This window comes from Atractosteus spatula, chromosome 14 (assembly GCF_055471065.1).
Source record: "Atractosteus spatula isolate fAtrSpa1 chromosome 14, fAtrSpa1.hap1, whole genome shotgun sequence".
In the NCBI taxonomy this organism is placed as follows: domain Eukaryota; kingdom Metazoa; phylum Chordata; class Actinopteri; order Semionotiformes; family Lepisosteidae; genus Atractosteus; species Atractosteus spatula.
The window spans coordinates 16,735,780-16,744,133 of NC_142719.1; the positions used below are offsets into that span (position 1 = coordinate 16,735,780).

Below are 8,354 nucleotides of genomic sequence, written 5' to 3' on the forward strand. Positions count from 1 at the left end.
GCTTTTGTGTTGTATGAGAGTGTTGTGTGTGTTCACATCCACAGATCACCCTTCACTCCACAGATAAAGACTAGACACTCAATGCCACCTTTCTGATATATACAGAGGTCATTTTTACTACATGCATGCATTACTTTATACTTGTCTAAATTACATTTCTTTTGCCAGGTGTCTGCCCAGTGTAAAATAGTGTCCATGTCTTGTATAGAAATTTGTTTGCCACTTCTCCAGCTGTCTCTCCTATTTTATCATCATCTGCAAATGTCACAGACTTACAATGTCGCAGTCAAGACCACTGACATTAATTAAGGAAAACAGTGGACCTAATACTGATCTCTGTGGTACTCCACTAATCACTTATGTTAAAGGTTTCTTACCTCTCATTTTCTATGCATTTATTCGTTCTTAAACCATTTATACACATTACATTTGATTCCTATATTTCTTATATCTCAGCTTCTGAACAGAACTTTAACAAACACTTTATGGACATCTGAATGCACAACATCATAAGCTCTCCTGGGATCCACTACTGCTTTGCTCAAAGTTGCTTATCAAGTTATGTACAAGGGATCTGCCTTTTCTATCTGGCACTAGTAATGTACTTGATTTAAATGCCCTTTAAATAATGCATGATTATGGCCTTTAGTTTGGCTTTGTTATGGTTTACAACACATCATGCTGTTCCACAGCTTTCTGTACATCACCATTTTTACAATGTTTCAATGTACTTCACTACTCTTTGCCCTGCATTATATCACAGCAAACGTTTAAAGAGTTGTCAGTCAATCTGTGATCCAGCCTAAGTCTGAAACAATGCAGGCAAAGAAGCAGGTCATCTGGCTGCTTGTCCCAGGCAATAGTCACTATCTGCCTGATAAGGCATCAGTTCTCTTCTGCAATAAAGGAAATTAAAATCGCTCTGAGGGACTCTACCCAACGTGTGCCTTTAAAAAGATTTTTGTCTGTTGCAGAGCACTGGGTTCCCAGGATGCACCTGGAGGGACTGGGCGGATGCTGGGGACAGCTGTTTCCTGTCTTACTTCCTGCTGGGGTAGCAGTGTTAAGGGCTGTTGGACAGCCAGGCCAGTTTCCAAACAGGATATCTGGCACAGTGCAGGTGTGAGCAATGAGCGCTCATAATTCATTCTTTATACACAAAATGGAGGGGTTGTGTTTCCGACTGACAGTGAGGGACATGGCCGAGTTTTTGTCTGACTGTACAAGGGACAGTCTTGCTAACAAGGGCAAATTCCAGAAATTACAACACCCCCTACTGCCAAAGAGAGAGCCACCTCTGGCCTATCTCACTGCTGAAGCAAATTTATATTTCTCAGCTTGATTTTTAGTGACACTATTAACTTACCTTGCCTTGTTCAACAGGGTTTTCAAAGGTACAATATGCTTTACTGTTTGATTTCACTGTGTAAGCACATCATCTCCCTGACACCATGTACAATGAGCTATAGAAAATCTTAGCAGAAGCTAGACTCAACCAATGACAATAGTTTCATTGCATATACTGCAGACGTATGTTGGAAAACACACATATCTATGGACCTACAGAGGTAGGTGCTGCCTGCCTGAATTAGGGTAATTCACCGGGAACTTTACAGTTTCTTACCAAGATGAATCAGTTCACTTCAAAAAGCATGTCATTGCCAGGCTAGCTGCAATTACATTCGTGAAAGCTAGTAAAACTGTATTTTTTATGAATAAAAAGCATCAATGCCTTTCTTTGCAACTCTAGAGTTCTACTTATTTGACACAGAATATGTACAATTTGATTGCAAGGTTGTTTAACGTCCAAACACAAAAAAATATTTTTTTTCCCTGCTGGCGACATTCATATTCAAAATTTAACAGATTTATCATTTCTTAGTGTTGTTAATTTGGAAGGTGGTCATGCAATGCCCAAGCATGACTGGGCCTGGTCAGTACAAGGAACAGCAGACCTCCAAGGGAGTCCAGTTTGCTGCTCTATGTGGTGTTGGCAGACCAGTGGGTGGCACTCATCCTACTGGGCCTGAATTTCCAAACCATTGCCGCAGTCAGAATGATTATGTAGGTGCTGTTAAACTGAGGTCATGACCACTAGGTTATTAAGGAAGCCAGGCACTTTTCAAAGGAGAGTGAGTGTCAGCCCTGGAGGAGAGATTAGGAGGAGCAAAAACTGTTCCCCCACCTCAATTAAGGTGGGTATTAAGAGAGGCCCCACAACCCCAGAGCCAAGATCACTGGGTTGAACACAGTTTAACACAGGAACAGCGCCATGGAATCTGACATCAGAAGGGCTACAGCTCCTACACCAGAGGTCCCCTGTCCCAGTACCCATCACACCAAGACTGACCTGGCTTCTGAGATGTGACTGGATCAAGCCACAAGCTGGTTACACTGGCTTTAATGGTGACACAAGAGAATGAAACCGACAGCAGATCAAGTAAGAAATACTACTATGCATTCTAGAAATGGAAAACAACAGTGGGCACAGAAGCAAATATAAAACGTAAAAGCAAGTCTTATTCTGTTTCGAAGCAGCTTATGTGTTTGTCGTCAGTGATGCCTCTTTCGAAAGAGCGCATTTTAATTTTGCTGTAGTACTAAAATTATACCGCTAGATGGAGCCATACCATTACCGCATTGTAGGGTCCCGACAAAGTTCTTGCCTTTGTGTTGCGCTCGTCAGCAATACAGCAACAGATGTCATTGTGAAATGGAAAGCATCCTACCCTCACTTATGTAAAGACAGCATGTTCCTGGAAAGCATCCCCATTCCCTAAAAAAATAAAAACACTTAATACATTAATGTCAGAAGAATTTCCACACTCAACTTAAAAAAAAATGCATATTTTGGCCAGCTAACATTGCCAAAACATTGCATCATTGCAGAAGAAGAGGATGATGAACGAGTCTCTGTGTTATCTGACACGCTATTTCCACCACTGGAGTATAACCTGTTTTAGCTTATTAGCTCCAGGAGGGAAAGGCGCAGGGTACTCAGTATCGATAAGAGCTGAGGCACTGGAGGACAGAGAGGCAGGGGGTGGTTAGAGCTGAGAGACTGGAGGAGAGGGAGGCAGGGAGTGACTAGACCTGAGAGACTGGAGGAGAGAGAGGCAGGGGGTGGTTAGAGCTGAGAGACTGGAGGACAGAGAGGCAGGGGGTGGTTAGAGCTGAGAGACTAGAGGAGAGAGAGGCAGGGGGTGGTTAGAGCTGAAAGACTGGAGGAGAGGGAGGCAGGGGGTGACTAGAGCTGAGAGACTGGAGGAGAGGGAGGGAGGCAGGGGGTGGCGATAAGAGCTGAGGCACTTGGAGAGACTAAGAAATTGAAACATGTCTGATGGACTAGAGAGGAGAAATTGATGTTTTCAATGTGTTAAAACCTTGACCTTCCTTCAGTCTACCTGCTTATTCTGGAAACCTCGTGACTGGACCCTTAACTCCGGGAGTGACCTACATCAATAAGTTTTAACCCAAACCATACCTCTCTGTTGTTCTTTAACACAATGGCTGCAGTTCACCCTTCTGCTGTGCAGGTAACCGCTCGTGCAAAAGCACTTTGAGATGGGGCCCACGATGAAAAGGCGCTATATGGCACCAAGAGCGAGTGAAGAAGGGCTGGGGCAAATGCAGAGACTGTTAAGAGACAGACAGACAAAGGAAGACAGACAAAGGAAGGGGGGGGGGTATTTAAAGCAGGAGAGGTGGTGCAGCACTTTGTGTCGAGTCACAGTAAGCAAAAGCAACTGGTGAGCAACTTATACCTTCTCAGGCACGACTGCCCCTTCCTTTCTTACAGAACAACCCTGCCCGAGACCAGCAGAGCCACCAGCGCACACAGTCACATGACTGTGCTCATTTCGTCCTCTCTCCTGCTCTCCAGAGCCGGCCCGCACTGGTGTAAGAGAGAGGCGTTTCCGACTGTGGGTGGTCCGTTTTTTTGGGGGGGTGGGATTAGCACGGGTCTCGGGTTTCTGAAAAGAAAGAGGGGAAAAAAGAACACGCTCTGGGACACACATCTGCCGTCCAGATGCGGACTCCGAAGTTTGTCAAGTAAGCGGGGGGGGGGGGCGAAACACAGCAGCAAAAAAAAAATGGTCATTTTAGCAGTTAAGAATATGTGATTGCTGGAGATCGAAGTGCAGCGCTAGATTCTGCTTTGAATCCTCCTGACTCTAAGCAGTACAGATCCTGAGAAAGTCCTTTTCCAGGGGATTACATAAGTGGAATCCCCTGCTTTTCCAAACATGCCCTTCCAGCTTGCCCCCTGATCCTGCCTTCGGGAGTTTGAAGATGAAATATTGAAAAGAACACCTGTCTAAATATTGTTCTGTCTAAGTGGGCGTGCGTTTGAGAGGAGAGAGGAGACCAGGGGGGCTGGTCGAGGGGCACCGGGACACAGAGGAGCCTTACATTTTCGCTGTCGTTAAAAGCACTTACGGGTTTTAATTTAGAGCCCTCTGATGAAAAGAGGTTCTCGGCCTGGGCGGCACTCAAGAGTCTCGCTGATGAAGGAGCGCACGTCTGGAGGAATTCCCCACAGAGAAACACTCCATCGCACAGCCCAGGGGGAGGCGGGATGGAACACAGTCGAGCACAATTTCGAACACGCAGTCCTCGGTGCTTTGCGGACTGAGCTCGCGCTGGGCCAAGGCAGAGAACTGGGGACGTCTGAACTGCGTCAAGGCTTGTATTGCGGCCTTTCGTCGTACACAACCGCGCACACCAGCGACTGCAAACATGATTTCAATTTGGTGGGAAACCGCGGACATCCAATTAACACGTACGACGGCTCTCCTCTCCGTTTCAATCTAGCACCCCCCCCCCCGCCCCGTCCAAACACAAACAAACAAAAATGGCGCAGTGGTCCAAACCCACATAATAATATCAGCCTACAGGATCCACCGCATGACCATCTGCTTCACACCCTGCTTGATGCAGGCGGCTCAAACATGCAAGACAAAGAGGTGTTTGTGGCCTCTCCATTTTGTGCTCAGCAGTTTTGCCAGAGCCATTTCCACCTCTCCACTCCGATCATTCCTAAACAAAGCGCGCCCGTCGTGCGGGCGTTGAGGAGTTATGGGTAGTGTCACAACCCGGCCTTGCGACAGTGGATGGATGGATGAACTGCCCGATCCAGCGGGCCGGCGAGGAGGGGGGGGGGGGCTTCCAGGACACCCGGCAAAAGTCAGGCTACTGTCAATCACAGCACACAGGAGCGCAGGAGTCGACGGCAAAGAAAAACATCTCCTGCATGGCGGGAACATAACTGGGATTCTTGGTCATCCTCCTCCAGGAGAGAGCAGTCGGAATCCGAAGGAGAAATTTCGCACCACATGCACGCCGTCTTACATCATGAGAAATACAAAATCACCCGAGCGGGGAGACGCGCTCCTCAGACGAGAGCCGGTTCTGCGGGGAGGGAGACGCGGCGGGCGCAGGCCGCGTGTGAAACGGGCGACGGCGCGCCGTGTCTGGAGACGTGCGCGACCTTTCTCTTCGGGAAGGCCAGGCGGCCGAGGGGGGGGGGGACACTCGGGGCCCGACTGGAACACGTTAAGGCTTCCATGTGGCCATCTGGGGGAGAGGCGCTGACGCAGGGATTAGAGCATCCTGGGAAAGCAAAAACAGCTTCTCAAGGAAAGAATTAAGAGAAGTATCAACAAGAAAGCATTTCATGTCTGCGTCTTTTTGATTTTCTGCATATGGTTTACACCAAGCTCGTCTCAGCCCCCCTCCGGGGGGGCCGTACAGTTACTCCCACTTTCATCCCGGCAAAAAAAATGATTTATTTTCTTTGTTTTCCCAGATGTTAGGCCTCTGGAGAAAAAGACCTCTTTTTAATCAGCAATTGCCTGTGACCTGCAAACGGACAAACAAACAAACAATGGTTAATTGGATAAATGGACAAATCAGTTCTGTAATTAATTTGCCTTAATTCCACTGACTCGCGTGTTGGCCCAGGCTTGGCTCAGAGAATCACGACATGGATGCCCTAAGAACATGAGGAAGATCACAAACCATTCAACTATAGAGCTGCTAGTTGGCTTAATGACACGAGAAGTCCATAAGTTCCTCCAGCTCTTAAAGGAACCTGTGAAGTCCGTTTCAGCAATCAAGCTTGTGGGGAGCTCCTTCTCTGTTTCCACTATCTGTGCAAAGGCCTTTTCTGTGCTGGCCCAGCCTCAGTTGCCAAGTCTTCGAATCTGACCTACGTGTAGCCGTTACTTACGTGGAATTAAATTGTGCTCCACGCTGCCGCGACCCGGAGGTCTCTGCAGCGGAGACCGGATTTAGGACACGGCTGGCGACAGGTGAAAATCCCTCCACCCCGTGCTTCCATCGACCCATTAAGGCAAATGGTTGGAAAGCTTTACTGCCACTGGGACCTTAAGTAAGATACTACACCCAAATGACTGCATTAAAAGATAATCAGCTGTGTAAATCGGCACAAGTATAAATCGCTTTGGATAAATCCCCGGCTAAATCAGTCCATAACTTTCACTTGTGTAAACTGTTTTATTGTTTCCGAAATGGGCACAGCATTACCTGTATCCCCTCCCCAGTCAGGGCCGATATCCCACCCAGGCGGCAGAGAGAAGTGGGGGCAGGGAGCCGCCCACCAGGGCTCGAGACAGGAAGCGAGACTTCCTACCGAGCGCGAGCGGTTCTGGGCTGTCCAGCAGACCACGTGTTCCGTCAGAATAGCACAGTGTGGCAGACCTGCACTGGAGACTGGGAAGCTGATATTGTCGGTGTTGGTTTTCGTGTAATAATAACAATACATTATCTGGTATTCTCCCGGAAAATTTAGAGCAATATTAGAATGAGGGTTTTTTTAAGGCAAAACATCTTTATTCAATATTTTTAGAAAGGGGGAGAGAGGGGATAGGGTGAGGAGGATGGGACCACACAGCATTGTCTAGTTTGCGTTTAAGCGGATCCTTCTTTCGGGACTCTTGAAACGAGATCCTGATGGCCGACATGTATCCCATCCTTAATGAGAACAATCCGAGGATCGCTGTTGGAAATAATCGCTTTGAGGAGTAAACAATTAGACATGAAAGAGAGCACACTGCGCTCTGGGGGCTGCTCCGCTAGAGGAATTAAAACACTTCCAAATACATTATTATATATAATCAACAAATGCAAATTGCACAGAAAACCACAATTGAGTGCAGTCTATTTACATACTGTACATCAATATAGATCCCAGCAATTACTGCCGCAGTAATTCCATGTTAACTGACGTGTTGAACTCCAAACCATTCCTAATGGGAAAGTCCGTTAAGCCTTTAGGGATCAAGCCTTGACAATCATTCATCGAAAACGTTTCCCTAGATTTCTGTCTACCGTTGATCTTTGCCTTTGACACCTTCTGCAGGCAGGGAGACTTAAAAAAGTGAAAGGAAGATGGGGGGTTAGGGGCGTTTATCCATTGTGTTTTTTAAGTACATAAAATTGGTTACAAAGAAGAGGAGGCTATTTGGGCCATCTATGCCTGTTTGAAGTTGTAGCCAACTTATTCCAGCGTCTCCTCCAGCTGTTTCTGCCAGAGTATGGGCTTCAACCACATGGCTGGGTAGCCTGATCCACACTCCCACCACTCTTTGGGTAAAGACGTGCCTCCTGTTCTCAGTTTGAATCCACTTCTGCGTCATTTCCAGTTCTGTCCATTGGTTCGTGTTTCACTGATAGTTTTAAAGGAGCCCTCTGGTTAGGGTTGTCAGTGCAGGAAAGTCCTTCAAACCCGGGATTATATTGTATTTTGTTGCTCTTGATTCCAGAGCAGCAGCACCTTTTTTCAAACATGGGGGTTAATATTGTACTATTCTAAATAAGGCCGTGCTAGTGCATTATACAATTGTAACACAACGGCCCTCTGAACTACAAACCCTAATATTTTGTTTGCCTTTTTAAGTGCTTCCCCACATTGTCTAGAAGATGTATACGATGTGTCTATATTAATACAAGTCTTTTTCATAACTAGCCTCTTCATGGTGAGTGATTCCCAAGTTTGTCTTCATACTTTCTGTGTTTGAAACCTGCTCGCAAAACCCTGCCTTTGCCCACATTAATCATCATGTGACAGGTGTTTGCCGTCCTGAATTTGATCTGGATCTGTCTGAATTTGCTGATCCTCCTGCTTTGGTATCCTCTGCAAACACGACTTACTTACTAACCGTGGCCTCGTTGCGTGCCATCGTGGAAATCTTTTCTAAAAGGCTGTTCTTGCTGTGTGGCTGTGGGGGTGCTCACATTCGCTGTCCGCTCCCAGATCCCTCCTCTGCCAGATTTGGGGGTGATGAGAGGGTACTGGCTGAACACTAGACTTGTTTCCCAATCCAGAGAGA

The 8,354-nt window shown here is 46.9% G+C and overlaps 1 long non-coding RNA gene across 1 annotated transcript; it reads right to left on the bottom strand.

The window, feature by feature from the left end:
- Positions 1-1,342: 1,342 nt before the first annotated feature.
- On the bottom strand, positions 1,343-4,541 carry LOC148820782 (uncharacterized). The gene is made up of 2 exons (XR_016094157.1): positions 4,441-4,541; positions 1,343-3,974 (listed from the first exon to the last, which is right to left on the bottom strand). It is a non-coding gene; the product is annotated as an uncharacterized LOC148820782 (long non-coding RNA).
- Positions 4,542-8,354: the final 3,813 nt, after the last annotated feature.